Source organism: Poecilia mexicana, unplaced genomic scaffold, assembly GCF_051168715.1.
Source record: "Poecilia mexicana isolate PSO_F unplaced genomic scaffold, ASM5116871v1 scaffold_2, whole genome shotgun sequence".
Classification (NCBI taxonomy): domain Eukaryota; kingdom Metazoa; phylum Chordata; class Actinopteri; order Cyprinodontiformes; family Poeciliidae; genus Poecilia; species Poecilia mexicana.
The window spans coordinates 37,852,215-37,870,818 of record NW_028263371.1 but is presented as its reverse complement, the minus strand read 5'-3'; the positions used below and the strand labels follow the sequence as shown (position 1 = coordinate 37,870,818).

Genomic DNA, 18,604 nt, shown 5'->3' with positions numbered 1-18,604 from the left:
TAACCAGCATTACGACCAAACCTAAAAGCTCAAAGTCCTTGAAATTCACACACCTTGTATCAAACTGTAGTTCAAAGTGCTGAGGAACAAAACCACGTTTTCAAAATGAAGCTCATTATGTCATTTACCGGTTGTCGTTATGTCTTCATGTTCTGGAAAACTAAATTATCAATTTACTAATCATTAACTAAATTTACTATGTTTTATATCCCCAATATTACGACCAGCACTGGCCCAAGAATCACCAAGTACCCAATGGTTACCATTTTAAAACATTCGACTTTGTTCATTTGTGATAACTAGTAAAGCAACTGAATGTGAAATGAAGGTTCAATTTATGCTGTACCGTCAATTATTTTACATATAATACTCAGGTTAGCTTTTGAATACGTATCGTTTTTAAAATGGCCTAACGTGTTATTAGCTGAAGCTCAAAACTTCCAGTTAATAAAAAAGAAAAAAAAAGAAAACAAAAAGGAAGTGAATTCTTATGAACAGAATTAAGGTACCAAAACAAATTAATCCAAATTACAATGAAATCTAGCTCTTTATGTTCTCAGCCCTTTCACACAATAAAGAGAACGTTTGAGATGTGAGCTCTACTCTAAAAATACGAAGACCAGAAAGGAAGTGAACTCTAAAAAGACCAACAGGAAACAATGGTGAACAGACAGCATTACCAAAGCACTCTGTTGCTGATCAAATGTCTATAAAACAAACATTAGAGATGGTTCAGATTTTCAAGGTTACGACAAGCCAGTGTCTTCTTGGGAAACACCCGGGAAATGGTTGTTGTTAATGAATGTGACTGGTGATCGGCAAGTCAAATTCAAAACCCGAATTAATTTACACTCAGAGAACACACCGCGCCGCAGCTAACGCTAAAAGATTATCCAGTCAGTGAGGTGTTTAAAAAGTAATTACAAAAGCTAACCAAGCTAATCAGTAATGCTAAAGTAAACAAGAATTTTGACTTTTTTTTTTTTTTTTTTTTTAAACAGTCACTCCTGTCAAAAATAGTGTTGCTTCATAATTGTTCTTGATATAAATCATTTTTCCTGATGGATTAAAAAAAAAATCCCTTTTTTACACAAATTAGCATATCTTTTTTTTTTTTTTTTTTTTTAACCAACTCAAAATCTGAAGCTCTCGTCTTAAAAAAGATTTTTAAAACAAGTATTATTCAGAGAAATTTTATTCTGAGAAATTGAGATCGGAACCAAGTACAGTAAATATGCAACTTGCTCTTCCTGTTATAGCTAAAATACCCAGTCAACCTTTGCACCTCACCTTTACTAAGCTTTCTGAGATGGTAAAAATGTTAGGCATTCAAAGCTCAAAGTGTCCCTGCTTGACATGTTGTAATAGCAGTTTCTGTGATTCAGGTCTAGGAGTCCAGAGTGTGCTGCTGCCAAGTTCCATCTACGTAAAACAGCTGAGTGAACCTTATCTTAGTCTCAAAATAATAATGTACTGAACTCACAGGGTGTGTCAGCAGAATGGGTGTGCAACTGAATATAGGAATAGATGCCGTCTTGCACCTGTAACCCCTTCATTAAGACTGCAAACCTGTAGTATAACTTTGGGCCTCTTCGGAAAAATGCTGATGAATCAATGATAATTACTACAATGCATCTTACAATTAACAGAAACTAGGCATATAGGCATCAACAAGCCTTTGGATGCCATTTTGGCTCCAACCGCTTGATTGGTGATGGGGTCACTCGCTTGACCGACCCCTTAAAAATGTTTATGACCTATTTGGGGTTTATAAAAGCCCCACTGAAATAGTGAACAGGCCCAGAATATCAATGGTTATCCATTTCTTTTTACTATTAGCAGCATAGGGCTTAAGATGTGTTCAATGTGTCTCGGAAATCTGAGCTGGAACTGAAGTCACACCCAGGTTAAGTGATTTAAATTGGTAAGTCGGAAAAGAGTGGGATTTGTTTTGATGAAAAAATGGTATTGACATAAACAATATTGATTAGTTTGTTTTTTCAAATCAAGTAGCAATATGCAACAAGTTTCTTCCATTTTAAGAAATAAGGATTGACAAATGCATCAAATAAAAAGAAAAAAGATCAACTTAAATGGCCACAGATACAGATTTACTTATTTTGACTCTGAACCAAGACTGTCATTGCTAATGTTAGCTCACAGCAACATGCCTGGCATTGAAATCACATGGCTAGAAATTAACTGTAAAATATACAATTAGACGTTTTTAGAGGGATCTCTGTTTTCTGTAATTAATGAATAAAACTTGACACATTAAAGCCTCACAAATCATTCCTAGGTTAAAAAAAGGCACTAAATTCAACAATCATTTACAGCAAGTGCATGGTCCCACAGGTTTAACGATGCACTCCATCATGAGAACCAACGACCAGATAATACCTTACATTTTATATGTGATGCAGGAAATTATGGGATACCAAATATAATGTTCCTCTGAGGGTGTTATTGTATTTTATTCTCAAGATCAATTGACTTAAAGTGTAAGCACATTCTTAAATGCTGTCCAATTTCTACCAAGATGGATAATAATATACTCTAGAAAGTGATCAACTGGCTAAATAAAGTCAATTAACTTACATTTAAAAAGATGCTTGTTATCTTTAAATTAGGCATTTATTTTTGCTATTTTTTACCACTTTCTTTCAGACGTATATTTTAAACCTGCACACCTGATCTTGGCATCAACTGATAGTTACTTCAATGCCAGTCCAGATAATCTCGCTTGTTTTGGAGTACAACTCCTAAAATTATTGGAAACATTTGTAATTAGAGGGATGGATGGTGCAGTTCCCAATGAAAGCCACTAGAACCATTGACAAAGCTAGGCATGTGGCACCAGTCGCCAATCTCCAGTGTTTTGGCAAGTGCGGGTCATTGTGTAAGCTGTTGCGGCTTCAACAGGAGATCCACCGCACAACAGGGCGCATTATGATTGAATGAATGAGAAAACGTCCGTCTGGATTTATTACAGACAATAAATGTGATGAACATTACAAATAAAAAGCAGATGTCTCACTACATAGAGATTTCTCAAGACCTGTTTGTGGATTGTAGCCCTCGATCGCAGGCCTTTATTAAGTGGCCCCGAACAAAAAGATTGGGAAATTATGATGTAGATGAACGTAAGCCTTTTGATTTTGCTTTAAACATTAAAGAAAAGTAGACATGAAGCAGAAAAGAGATAAATCAGGGGCGAATTGAGGTTTGAGCTCGATGTGTGGTTAAACCACATCTGAGTGGACAAAGAGCAGGCGTCAAAGCGTGAAAGTGACACCAGTAAGCCGCCGTCTTTGTCCCAACTTTTACTACAGTTTCCAGTCTCCTCAAAGACAGATCAAACTAAACCATAAAGATACAAAAGCGTCAAAAGTAACCGGTTCAGCCCCACCAACTTAACACAGTTCATTTGTAAGGTTTGCAGGCTCTTACCTTAGTGTTCACTCCAGTGAGAATGGGCAAACAGCGACACGCTCAACACGCCACAGCCACAGCCCGAGAGCCAAACAATAAGTAACTGAGCCCGCGTGAAAGTGACGAAAACCCCACTCACATCCACATATCCTCCACTTTAACTAATTTTCCTTCTTTTAAAACACGGGCTGGGCATGTAGTGCCCGACCTGTCCTCGCTTGTTTTTCCTTCGCAGGCTGACTGCCTCCACCTCGAGCACGTTTTTCAAGCTAGCTCGGGCGAACTGCGCACTTCCGGTCTGACGCTTCACAATAAAACAAAACAGGAAAGTTATGTTTACTGGCCATCCGTTTAAATTAATACATGAACTGCAAAAAGAGATACCCTACTGTAGGCACTCATTCGAAAGGACTTTTGCTGTCCTAAGATAGTTATCAGGTGATTATGAGAAACTTTTCTCACCCTGAAATATTGAGTCAATAATTCCGTTATTACAAGTAAACATTCATTCTCCCAAATAAAAAAAAAAGATTTGATTATTCCATTTTCATGAGAAAACAACTTTTACTATCATAAGGTAATTAACCCATTATCTTCAGATAATTAAAAAATATTTACAGCAGGCACGGCTGCTACTAAATATTTTAACTAAAATGGACAGTAAATGAAGAATATCTTCTTACCACTGCATTGTTTCGCACTGACTGGAAAAAGATTGAGGTTTTTTACACCAATTAGACAAACAAGGGTCTTCAACTCTGGGCCTTGATGGCCAATTTCCTGCAACTTGTAGACGTGTTTCTCCTTCAACACCTAAGTCAAATGATCTGGATTTGAGCAGGAATCTGGAGAAATTGACTCCATACTGAGGAAGTAATTCAGTCAACTGAGAAAGATGCTTTGAACCAGGAACACATTTAAAAGTTACCAGACACCGGCCCTTGGGGACTAGAATTGAAAACCGCTGTTACACTGATAAGTAAATTGAATAAAGCTGATTATGTCTTCATTATCACACATGTTAACAGGTAAAATATTATTTGTCTGTAAGTGCTGTTAAAGCAGAAAAATGGGCAAGCATAAAGATTTGAGCTAGTTTGACGAAGACAAATTATAAAAGCATGATGATTTTGTCAGATCATCCCTTGTGGGCGATGTCGGACTTCAGCTCACTCTCTATTTCAGTCCAGTTGAGGGTCTGTTACATGTATTGGGCAGACAAGTCCGATCTGCAACATGACTTTATCTGTTGGTAACACATTAGCACAAACCTCATCATACACCTTTGAGGGTCAGGTAAGGTCCATGTGTTGAGAAGTTAGCACTGTTTTGGCATCAAAATGGGAACCAGCACATTAACAGGACAATAGTCATAAAGTTATGCCAAATCAGCAATGAACATTAATTGGCCACTTTTTAGGTACTTCTGTTACTTGTTAACATTAAATTGAATCAGACAATCGGATGGCAGAAACTCGGTGCATGTAGGCATGTGGTGAGAGCAACTTGTTTCAAGTTCAAATCATAATGGAGAGAAAGGAAATTTAAGTACCTGGTGAGTGTTTAAGATCAAAAAGTTACATTTAGGGTATTTGTATATTCAAACATGTCTACTAAAAAAAATCATCCAGATCTGACTTAATATACAATCAGATTTAACTTAACTGAAAGTGGTGCGGATTTAAAATACTTTTGTGGTCAGTTGCTCAACATGAACCTTCACACAAAAAACTTTATGACTATTTGCAATGTAAATAATTTCACTGTCTTTTCATCATTTTACTACCTATCTTCTTTTCTTGATTCAACTTTCTCCTTTGTTTTTATTATTATTTTTTTTTTTAACTTTGCAGTCAATTTGGGGTGTCGAGCTCTTACTTTGAAAGAACAAACTTTTAATTTCCGGTTTGACGTTGAAGTTTTCCTACAGCTTTATCGCGGGTCCGCTTGGTGACGTCGCTGACGCCGGGACTAGTACAGGACAACGCCGGAGGAGAAGGGACAGATTGTGGATGAATATGTCGCCCCTTGGCGATGGCACTGAGAAATGGGTGATACTTTCCTTGCCTCCTTTTTTTTAGCTCACCCATCAAACCCTTGATTGCTCACTGATGGTGACAGTTTGCAGAAAGACCATATCAAGCATCATAGGCCACCAAGTTTATAAATATTTCGATTGGTCACAGGAAAATAAACAACCTTAACCACAATGGTTTGCGTCATTGACGTAGTTACTCACGCATTAAAATTGGACTGTTATTTCCGGTTGTAGTTTTATTTTTAGGCCTTTTTGTCAACCTTCACACAATGTGTTAACACCACTGGTCTAACCAAAGCAACTGGGTTGTAAATACTCCACCACATTTTAGATAATGCAAGTTACCAGGACAGAGTCAGACCAAAAAGACTTCTATAGTTGAAAAAAAGTGTTTTCTTAAAGCCTAGGGTTGCATTTATGGTAGAATGAACTTATAATAAATATATTTAAAAATATCTAAAGAGTGACTAAAATAAAAAAGAAAATAGAAATAAAAAACATATGTTTTATAGACATTGGGTTAACCCACACCTTTATGTTCCAGCAAATTATTAAAACTCATGTTACTCCAAACATGAGTATACTACACACAGTATAACACATGATGGGAAAACCAAGGGTTAACATATATATATATATATATATATATATATATATATATATATATATATATATATATATATATATATATATATATATATATATATATATATATAATTTAGCTAATAACAGTATTTGTTGCCTTAAAGACATATTGAACTTACAGTTCTTATAGATAATAGTTCTGATTATTTTTTTTAGACATATTAAATTAGTGTGCCCACTCTAAAGCCTGTCATATTTTTCTACTGTGTCGAATCAAAGTCAAATCAAAGTTTATTTGTATTGCACATTTCAGCAATGAGGCAGGTCAACATGTTTTACATCATAAAAACATAAGAACATCACAAAGACATTGTACAGTCATCAATTGTGAAACCAGTAACACATATGTCATTTTGTCAATCGCCATAAACAAATCATCAAATATGTTGATCATTGTTCCAATTATTATCGGTCAAACGTAACTCTAAAAAGGCAGGGGGTTTTTTTACCCTTGATTTAAAGGAACTCTTTCTATTTTTAATGGACAGCACTTGTATGTCTTGTTTGTTTTTCCAAAGCTCCCTTTAGTCACTATTTATTTTCATCATTGACCAGTTCATTGCAGTTACTGAGAAGTTCTCCCATATTTTTATGTTGTTATCTTTACATTTTTCACTTATGTTGGAAATGAAAGTTTTTATTTTATTTATTTTTTTTTTCATTGCATCTCTGATCGCTGAGTGGGGGAAAAACTGCTTGTTTACTGCTGGTGCATTTCTGAGTTAAGCATGTAGACGTCATGCTCTTTGAAGACGTTCCGAAGAACTTGCTGCAGAATTTAGTCTCTATGCTCCTCAGCTCTGGGACAAAACTCCCTGAAAACCTGAGCTGTGGAGAAACTGCGGGCTCTTTTAAATCAGGTCTTTGAAATACTGTTTACAGTAGCCGTTGATAGAACAATTGAACTTATAAACTGTTTTCCTGTTTGAAACACTCTATTAAAGATGATATTTAAATTTAAAGAACCCATTTCAGTTTATATTTTGTCCATTTTAAAATATGTTATGCAACCCTTGAAAAAAATGGGCTCTTTATCAAACCAGTTCTTCAGCTTCTTAATGTCCTGTCTGCAAGAAGAAGAAAAAAAACAGCATAATAGTATTAATGTCATATGCTTCCTGAGATTTTCTATCACAAGGGGGCAGAGCATCCCAGCGGACAGGTCTCACTGCACATCACCCTGCCGGACTTAACCATGTTGTTACCATGGTGCCGGGAGGTGGAATAAGAGCTTCGTGTGATTTTACACTCTTTCTTTTAACTTTAAGGTCTTACCAGAATCAGCTCAGCAAAGTAACCAGATGCACATGCGTGTGGAGCTGAAGAGAGACACATGTTTCCCCTGAAACTTGCTGTCAGACAGCTGACCTGTGATTGGAAAGAGCTGAGTGGCTTGGCGAACCCACTCAGAGTTTGCATCATTCAGTTTCGTGACTGAGTTTAATTGAATTTAACGGAAACTTTGTTACGCAGGCAGGACAGCGCAAGGCCATAGGTAGCATCTGCAACGCTGCGCTGAAAATGAGCGGTAAGTGGAATGGCTCGCCATTCGTACCCTCCTCCTCTTAGGCCGTAAGGTAAGCTCGACTAATTCAACCAGCCCGAGGAAAACGTCAACACTCTGTCCGCCGCTATAACTAGGATGTCTTCCATTTTAGATCCAAAACCCCCTCGCGCTCTCACCAGCTGCACAACATGGTCCCGCTGAGAGACTGTTTGCTCAGAGGCCTGTAGCAAAGTTATAGTTACAGCACTGATGAGGCTGGATGTTTATTTTGGCAGAAAGGCGCCTGTCCTTAAGTCCACCTGACTAGAGGCGATGATGTATGTGGTGAACCAGCGGCTCCTGTGCTATGTTTGCTATCCTCTGGCTTCTGCTCCCTCCCACTGTGTAATGTGAATCTCATGAAATGTAGATTACGTGTATGGTGAAAAGGTGCGTATGCGATTCACATAGATGAGATGTACTTATCTAAATCATAAATATATCTTTGGGGAATTGACACGCTCTTAAGTTTTTACGTTATTTAATACGTAAATAACTGCCCGCAGTTATTTGGTTATTTAGTCAATTGTTAAGTAATGAGCTGTTTAAGAGAGATGTAAATACTTTTCATGCTGTCAAACTTAAAAGCAAAGGACCCCACAGGAGAGTTTAAAAACGGACGGTTGTATATTGAGAATGACAACATTATAAAAGTATTAACAAAATAAAAGAGAAATAAATATTAGTTATTATTTTTTAGATAAATTAATCACATAACCTTTAGAACTGGAAAAAAAAAAGCCAGATCTATATCTCTGGTTTAAGTAATTTAGATTAAGCGTAGTGAGAAGATTAAAAACGCAAAAATTTGAATTAACATGACCCACAACACGGCATTAGAGTCACTTGATGATAACATGTGAAATAGAAATTTTAGGATTTTAATGTGTTAAAAGTGAGAAAGAACAATCAGAAGCAAAATTAAAATTTGGTAAACATAAATTGGGGCGGGGGAAAACGTTCCACTGATAGACAAGAAACGAGGAACAAAACAGGAAAACTGGAGTGTAAGGAAGCAGGAAGAGCACTGGGAGTATTTCTAAAAATGATCATTTTCAAAGCGGCTTTATTCATCTGCTTTCCTCTGAACAATCATTATGATCAACTTATTGTTTCCATCTTTGCAGCTAAACTTAAACGTATCAAACAAAAATGTGCTTGTTGCTCCCCCTGTGACCCTTAGACGATGAGTTTGTGTACTTCCTTCAAGGTTGCGGTTCTTCCTGTTTAACTTTGTTTTTTTCCCCCCAAAGTATGATGATGCTTTTTAGGATAAACAAGCTAATACACGACTATCTGCATTTCTGGAACTGCCAGTGTGAGAAACATTTTTTCGAGAAATCACAATTAGCAAAAGTTTCCAGTCACAAGTGCAGTGAAGGGAAAGAACAGACGACTATTTTGAGGGAACTTAATTTACAAAATACTTTGAGGCTGTTTTAACAGCCAAAAAAAGGATTTTACTTATCAGTTATCTAACGGTCTAAATAAAGAAAACGATAATTTAATCACTAAAAAAGGGATGCAAGAGGATCTTTGTACAGTTTAATCCATTAGTTTCACCTATACAGTGGACAGCTTTGTCAGAGTAAACTAATAAACTTTGATAGTAGGTACCTGCATTTCATTGCATGAAGGACAAAGATAAAATATACAATTAGATTACATGTTATCTATTTGACCATTTTAGAGTTGAGGTACCACAACTTATAATGTGTGTCACAAAAGGTTTGTTTGCATTTATTTTAAAGGGATTTTAAGATATACCAATAATTTTTCAATAATACAAATACCAACAATTATGTGATTGTGTTGAAAATTATTATTTCTTAATATAATTTGTCAATATAAATATATTCAATTGAAAAGCTCCATTATACGATTATATTTCTGAATAAAATGTATTTTTTTAAAATAAATAGTAGTAATCAAATCTGTAAATGTCTGCATATGTTTAAATTCTGATGGTTTATATTATTTTAATTCAATTAAATGACTGAAATCAGTGGAAAACTGCAAGCACGCTCAGTGCAGGGGGACAAAATCTACCAATCAGCACTAACAAACGTGACATTCCACATTTTAGAGAGTTAGGACTTCTGGTTCTGGTTCTCCACTGTTCAGATGAACAGTGGAGACTTCTGGGTATTTTGTCAGGTCACTGGCAGGAGGTTAGACGTCACAGTTTGGTCTGAAAGACCCTCTTGCCTGATTAAAGAAACATCTTCAAGGTCCAAAACCAAAATAGTTCACCTGGTAATATCTAGAGGTGGCATCACCTTTGTGAAGACGAGAGTTAAAAAAAATCTCCATGAAAAAATAAAATCCACATTTTTCCTTATTCCTCTCTCATGTGTGATTGTAACACTGTGAGCTCTAACATCTTGAGCCCTGTATTCTCTCTCTGGTGTGAGTATTTACTGTTTCACATTTAACAAACTGAATATTAGACCTGCTTGCAAAGTGTGAACTTAAGGCGTCCGAGAAATCACACTGAAACAGTCCTTTAAAAGCCCAATATTCATCGACATTGGGATGAATCACTTTCTGCAAAGATGTATTGCAACTCTAAAGCTTGTCCCATCGCTGAGCCAAATTCTTAGAAGAAAAACCCACTGTGCTATTTTCTTGGAAAATTAAAACTAATCCAAACACTATGACTGCAGTCTGGATTTAGGCCTAGTTTGCAGAAAACATCAGTAAAGAACTACAGAGAATATTATAATGAAATTTAGAAAATTTCATTTTAATTGAATTTTGAGAGAAAATGTCAGGAAAGCATTTATTCTAATTTATTAATTGAAATATGTATTTGCAAAATATTGCTTTAAAAATAAAGTAATGCAATAAAAAATTGTTTTGCTAATTTAGTTGACTTTCTTTTTTTCTTCTTATTTTTTATTTTTTTTGTTGTAAATTAAGTTCTCAAGTTACGGCTCTTTAGCAGAACATTGTTTGGAGTTAGTTTGGAGACAAATCAAAGTACCAAATAAACTGTCTGCTCTGTGAAAGGCCTGTTCTTCCACTTGTGAAAGAGATTCTTTCAAACTCATGACATGCACACTGGGTACCTTCACATGATTTTGTCTGGGTTCACTTTGTTGGAGAACTTCAGCAGAAACTTAAAAAAAAATACCAGGAGGTGTCTAAAAGCCTAAAATTATTCAGAATGTAGTAAATAACTTAATTTTATTACACACAAGAACAGACCATGTACTGTGATTTTTTTGCAACCACCATTGATTTTAACTTTAGCATGCCACACACTTATTTTAGCAGATTCATTTAATTGAAATAGTTAAAATTAATGTTTATATGGAATGAATTTCTGTTGCCACACATCTGAAAAGTACAAATGCACAAAGGAAGCGGAAGATGAACGAAATAAGTCAGATTTCAGTCTGAAGGGCCTTGAGAAGTGACTGGCTGGTTTGAAGCTATCCCAAAACACTCTTCTGTGTGGAGGAAGTTGATGCTGCAGAAAGAAGTTAAAGTGTAAAAAGCTAAATAAAAAGGACGCTGCGTTTTCTACTGAGGCAATCGAGGCTGTTCATGCATGCTGCAACAGAGGGCTAGACTTCTGTTGCTGCTGGTGAGGGTGTGCTTTAAATAATATCAACATGCAACATCAAATGACTGAATTACTTTCTCAGTGTGCAGTCTCCAAAGTTCAGCTAATGACATAATTATTTGATTTAGGGGTGTTGAAGCAAAGTCACATCTAAAAGTTGCAGGACATCGGCTCTGGCATTAAAAACCTCTTCTTTAAAGCATAGGTGGTATGTCAGTGGAAGCTGAGCTGCGTCTGAATAAAGAAAGAAAGGGCTACAATGTAAAATTGTCTCTTTTCTTGTTTCACATCATGTTAAAATGTAAGTCTCTTATCAACGATTGTCTAATGAGTAATGTTCCTCTTTAAAAATACCCGAATAAACTTGGAGCGTTGCTTTGATTCTTTTTTGCATGCTTGAGAAATCCTTGAATCTCCCCAGGCTGCCTAAATGCTTGCTGTCACAAAGCGCCTGTTTACTCAAAGCTCCTCCTCAGAGCTGCTGTCTCCAGCCGAACTTCTCCCTCACACAGCACCTTGTGTGAGGCTGCCACTACTCCTCCAGACTAGTGGCAGCAGCAATTAACAAACACCTGGTGGGATTGTGAGTCCGCTGAACCCATAACAGGAACTAATTTTTGGTCCAAAGTTCCTAAGAATGGACGTGAACAATAAAATGGAAAGGCATTGTTACGGTGACGTGCTGAAGGAAGAGTGTTGGAAAGACAGAGGCCAATTTCAAAGTGTCAAATTTGCAAAGTTAAATTTCTTTTAAGTTGTGTTTGATGTATGTACAGCTGAAGGTAATGTAGTTACTTTATTGTACTATAAAATTGCACTATGTGCCTGGGAAATACATAATACCCTCCATTTAAAAATACATTAACAATCTGACTTCAAATAAAAACTAAGCTAAAATCAATCTAATTGCTTTTCTGACAAAGCATTCCAACGCTATTACTCTGACAAAATGGGATTGTTGGGCACATTTGACCCTTATCTGCCACCATACCAACAGACTCGGCCTTCCCTCTCCTTGCCAGATCTTTTAGATCTGTGTCCAGCAAAGCGTGGGCTTTGTATTAGCTGTCAGATTAGTCACCATATCAGCTGTCCTTTTTTATTTTTTATCTTTTTTGCGGCAGACATATTTAGTGAGATAAATTCGTCCAGGGGGCCCAGCTGTCATTCAACGAGCAGCACAGCAGCTTTTAATCACCTGTTTGTGAATGGAAACACCAGAGAAACCAGCAGGCTCTTACAGACATGTTCAGTACTCAACATTAAAGAGTAATTATTACTAAGGCACATGCTTTTGTTTGGCATCATTCATGCACAAGGTGATAAAATAAAGAAAACACAGAATTTCAACCTGTTATTAGTGAGTTTCTAGGTACTATTTGAGGTGAAATCATCTGAGAATGAATATCAAAGACATTGTCAGAAGAAGTCTTGATGTTGTATGAGGCTTTATGTAACTTTCAAAGTTTTTCAGCTTGTTTAATACCTGGCTACTGGAAGGCGTTTGATTCAAGATGAATTAAAGACCAGCTCCTCCAAAAGGTCTCGATACGCTTGTTTTGGTCCCCATCCGACTGCGATTGCTGTGTTCACATGTAAACAAACTGTGTGAAACAAACTAGTTTGTTCTGCACATTTCAAATACTTGAAATGTGAAAACAAGATTTAGGTTAATACCAAGGATACATCCCTAAATCTTAACCCCAAAACATAAATACACTATTTTTAATATGGGAGTCCCAAATCTAAGATTTCCGTAAGTGTTTTTTAGAGACCGAGAAAATATTGAGACGCTCCATTTGCTGTCGAAACACAGAAATATCAGTTTCTCAGTCGGAAAAATGGGACTGAAGTTCGGTTTGACATGTTCCATTTTTCTGGTGTTGGCGGCTTTATGGATGACTGACCAGAGACATGCAAGGACACCTATACAGTAATCTAACCTCATTTAAGTCATGTTAGGTTAAAAAAAAATAGATTTTTTATGGTTAAGATGATCTAAGAAAAGAAAATGTTACAATAAAAACAAAAATGTACAATGTACAACCCTAAATTAAACAAGAATGGGAAATCATTTCATTCTCACTGTAAATCCACACCAGGTGGCCCTTTAAGGATGTTCTAAAACAGTTTGTGGTAACTGCAACCCTGTTCTGATGTTTGGGGGGGAAACATCCAAATCAAATTGAGAAGGACAGAATTTGTTTTAATTTTGGTAAACAAAATCTTTAAACACTTGCTTTATTTTTTAGTTCTTTCATGTTGCACAATAAACTTCTTCTTTGGGATTAAAGAAAGAAGAAGAGCTTTTGAGGCAGGTGAGACAGCATGAGGTATTTTGTGTGAAAATTAACACAGGCCAGGAAGAACATCAGACAAAAGAGAGATTTCAGTATCTAAATAAAGTGTCAGGTCAAAGCTGGGGTCAAAATGCCCCCCCCCCCCCAGTCTCCACAGGGGATTTGGTCGCCAAGGAACACAACACCAAGCTAAATGACGGAGGATTTGTTGTGTCATATTTAGACCCACACCACCACAGTGGCACCAAGTGCAAAAAGAGCGACAATGAGTTAAGGAGCCTTTTAATCATGCTCATAAATTCACGATTAGGTGGAAAAGAACCCACCAGCGCAGAAATAGGTGCTGAGTGGATGGGTGCTCCAGCGTGAGAAGCTATGTGTGCATTGTATTTATCCTGGCACATCTGAAACTGTGGCAGGAGCTGTGTTCATAATTCAGAAAGTAATTACTTGTTTATTATTTCAGCCTGCCATACAAGGATAAGATTCTTTTTCTTTTACACGTGAGAGTCATTTTTAGAGTCATTTTTGCACTGGCCACATGAGCGTTCCTCAAATTATTCATTTTCTCAAACAAGATCACATTTTTTCCCTTTATTTTGGTTTACTGACCGGATTCATAGAAAAGTCACATGTTGTAATTTGATGTTCATTTGGGTGCAACAAATAACAATGCTCATAAATCTTTTCCCTTAACGAAATTAAAGGAGCTGATGAGATTGGTGTCTGCGCTTATTTTGAAAAGGAAAGCTACATTCCAAGACTATTTCTGCACCATAATTTAGGACGAACATTTTTAGGAACACTGAACCCATCAATCTTTTTGTACTTAAAGGTGGTGGCAGCATCATGCTGTGGTGAAGCTTTTCTACAAGTGGGACAGGTAAGGTGTGTTTTAAAGATGCATGGAGCAAAATACACAACATTCCAGGGAGAAAACTTGTTAGAGGCCTCAAAAAACTTGAAAACCGAACACATTCAAGTGTAAAAGTGTCAAAGTCCATGGAAGGGGTTTGTTTCACATCCTTTTTTTTTCACTACATAATCCTGGAAGCACTATCTGTACCATGCGATCATTTGGGCATGTGATAAAAGACATACTTCATAGGGTTTTTTAAAACACTCCCTCTGTTTGTTCTTTTTGTATCTCATTATAATTGCAAAAACAGCATATGACCCAAGAGGGTAACACTTTATTTGAAGGGGGGTGAATAAGACTGACATGACACTGTCATAAACATGAATAAGCCTTCATGAATATTTATGACTGTTGTCATAAAGCATTATTAGGTAAATTATGACACTTTTAATACAAAGTTGACATTATTCAAAATGTCTGTTATGACAACTTGACATTAATCAAGAAATCATTACTGTTTAAACTTTACCTTTAATAACATAAAGTTACCTGATTTTTAAAGTGTAATCAGTAATACTTTTATAACAAATTTATGTCAATAATGATTTCTTGGTTAATGTCAAGTTGTCATGACAAAGACATTTTGAATAATGTCAACTTTGTATTAAAAGTGTCATAATTTATTTACAACAGTCATAAATATTCATGAAGGCTTATTCATGTTCATGACATGTGTTATGTCATGTATATGACAGTGTCATGACAGCCTTATTCAGCCCCCTTCAAATAAAGTGTTACCCAAACGGGACTAAAAATAGAGATAAAAAGGGTCTAAATGCACTTTGCTAGACTGGTATTTTCTGAAAAAAAAAATTACTTAATTTATGCGTCTGTGTAGAATAATCAATTGTGCAGAAAGATGCCGTGATGAATTGGTGTTTCCCATGAACACATGGGACGTAGTCTAGTACATTTTGATAACACCTTTAGTTAATCTTATAAAAGGTGAGACCATTATGAAAATGAAGGTCTTAAATTGTCTGTGACGGGTCAAACGGAGGACGAAACTGAATTATCACAATTGTCATTCATTAAGGGAATTATTACAAGTATTATTTTAACTAACATAAATAAATATGGTGCACTTTCTAGAGTAGTGATCCGGAAGTGTGCAAATAAACTAAAGATAGAAATCGTGCTTCAGGGACCGATCGCGCGGTGACACTTTTACAAGTTGTGGTTATCTCTGCTGGTTGTGCATCTTTTCTTGTTCCTCACTTCTTCCTTCCAATAAACTTTCTATTAATACACTGTCTAAGACACAGCTGTCTGTAAACAGGCGGCTTCTTTAGCAAGGACTTCGTGTGTTTTCTCTTCCTCTTGCAGGGCGTCCGGCAGCTGTCTGCTGGACAGCTGGACAACTGTCAAATCAGCAGTCTTCCCTATGGTTACATGAACCGTAAAAGAGTTTTTCTCTGTTCATAATCATTTTTACACTGGTCTTGTATAACATGCAAATTTTCTGGGAAGTTTCACTTCATTAGCTGTGAGCCAAAACGACCAAGGACAACAGAAATACACTTGTAATACATGACTTTGAAAATTTAGATTTTTTTTTGTTGGATTATTGAAATAACCAATTTTTTAAATTGGCCACTCTGTAATAGGATTAGAGTAATGGATGGAATTTATTTTTCAACAACAGTCTTAACTTATTAACGTTGAACTTTTCCGTTACAAAGAGCCTTTGTCATGTTCCTTCGATCTTTCTTTCGGTTTGCAAAACGACACAGATTTCTCCCCCGCTGTTTTCATGCTCATCTAAACCCCCTGGTGACTGCAGCCTCTTTTAAACCACGTTCATGGAAGATGGATATGAAACACCATCGGCTCACGTAATGTCAAGACGGGGACAGTTGCCTTCCTACCCCCACAGTGGAAACCCCAAATGATTGTATCCGTCTTCGCCGGCTCTAACTGCCCCTCTGAGACGCTCATTATGACGCTTCACGTTCTCCAGAGCTGGTTGCCGGGATCCATTTCGACCACCTCCACAGTGAAGTTCTTCCACAGGGCTGACACTGGATCTTGGATGAGCCAGAGTAATTCCAGTCCAATTGGTTGCTGTGGCATTAATGATTAACAATACTCTGGTGATGATGGGGACTGCCTGGGCTGACCTTTTCACGCGGCTGTATTTGTGGCCAGCGTAAGTACCGGGCTTTACCATCATGATAGTCCGGACAGCTGCACTTTTATCCGCTGGCCTTAGCAGCTGAGGTGGACGCCCTGGTTGGGAGCCTGCAGAGTGGAGGAGGGGAGGCTTTGCACCAGCTGAATGGAAAGAAGAAGGGCCGAGGAGAGAGGGAAAAGCAAGGGGGCGTTATTTCAGCTGGGCATTAAAACAGAGTTGTTCCTTGAGGTATTAATTTGATCACATGTCTGAATCTGACCGGACTGAACCGAACTGATTGGCTCCCAATGCATAATTGTACCAGTAATGGCCACATTTCCATAATAATCAAATAAAATCCTCCTCCTGTCGTCTTACCGGAGCTAGCACAACATGATCTTCTGTTTGAGATTCTATCATCTGACTTCAATTTTACCTACAGTACTAGTGAAAACTGCACAACTTCCTGTTTGTTCCAACTGTTTGGTTCTGACCAGAGACACTAGCAGAGTGTTTTATGGTTGGAAATGAAGGAAATTAGATATTTATCTAATTTAATAAATGGTAGAATTTGGACTGGATCAGTTTGTTTTCTGAAATGTTTTTTTTTTTATTATTTTTTTTTGAGTGTTGTTTTTCAGAAGATAGCACAACAAACTCTTGATGCTATATATATATATATATATATATATATATCTCCCCCTGACTACCAGGAAAAAAAATATTGTCCAATCACCATTTTTTTTAAATTCCACAATCTTTGTAAGGTAATTAGCATACTGAAAACATTTTTTTTGGAAAAAAAGTTTTTATTTTTGAAATATCATGTGTCCACTACAGTGGACATCAGAACCCCATACATTTGAAATTGAACCTTGATGGCAACCAGTTTGTCCGAAAGAAAATATCCAAACATCAAGATAAGAATGAATTTCACATTGACAAAACTGAGCACTGTTGCCTAGCAAGAAGGCCAAGAACCCAGAACCTGGCCCAGGGTCTTTCTGCATAGAGTTTGGATGTTCTCCCTCTGTATGATGGGTTCTCTCCGGGTTGGTTGGTTGGTTGGTTGGTTGGTTGGTTGGTTGGTTGGTTGGTTGGTTGGTTGGTTGGTTGGTTGGTTTGTTGGTTTGTTGGTTGGTTGGTTGGTTGGTTGGTTGGTTGGTTGGTTGGTTGGTTGGTTGGATGAATGGATGGGTGGATGGATACAGAAAAAACAGAAAAGTAATTACAAATGTCCACTACAGAGGACAATTTTTCAACTTTTAAATACTACGATAAAGTACAGTCAAAATAATTCATAGAATGTTTTAATATGCTGCTAAGAGACTTATTTAGAATATGCCAACAACATTTTAAACCAAAATTTGCACAATAAAAAGTTTTATGCACTTACTTTGTCTCCCTCCATAAAATGTGCTTGTACTGATGAACGCCATTTTTCTGAATTAGAAAAAGGAAAGTACAGAAGTCCCACCCCTTCACATGTGGTATCATTGAAAAGCCCTAAATGTCCTCTGTAGATACCAAAAGGAATTAATTCAGTAGAATGCAGGGGGTGGGAGATATTCAAGTTTAGAAATGTCCTCTACAGAGGACAAAAATGAACTACTGGTAGTCATTTTTGACTACCAGTAGTAGTCAAAAATGACTACTACTGGTAGTAGTCATTTTTGACTGCATAATCTCATGATTATGCAGAGAGGAAGGGTAAGTTTGAAATTTTCAACTTCTGTCATGAAAATATACATGGGCAGAGGTGGGTACCATTGTGTCAATGTATTTTTGTTTTCGAAGTGAAAACTGAATGACAAAACAGGCTCAATAAAAGGAAAAAAATAACATTCATACCATGAAGTATGTCTAAAAACCAGAAGTCTCGCTTTAACCTAAACTTTAATTGTGTGTCTGTGTCCAGTGCATTTTTGGTAGAAACTAGCTGGTTCTTCATTCACTGATGCAATTAGGTTGGTAGAGTATGCACAATTGCACTCAAATAAGAGCAGAGCGACTTTAAAACCGCATTGCATAAATGGAACT

The 18,604-nt window shown here is 36.8% G+C and overlaps 1 protein-coding gene across 1 annotated transcript in view; it reads right to left on the bottom strand.

Moving 5' to 3' along the window:
* Positions 1 to 3,731, bottom strand: part of nck2a (NCK adaptor protein 2a) — a 36,221-nt gene extending 32,490 nt beyond the window's left edge. The window contains exon 1 of the mRNA XM_014992200.2: positions 3,451 to 3,731. The gene's annotated coding sequence lies outside the window, so the exon portion shown is untranslated. The remainder of the gene's footprint in view (positions 1 to 3,450) is intronic.
* Positions 3,732 to 18,604: the final 14,873 nt, after the last annotated feature.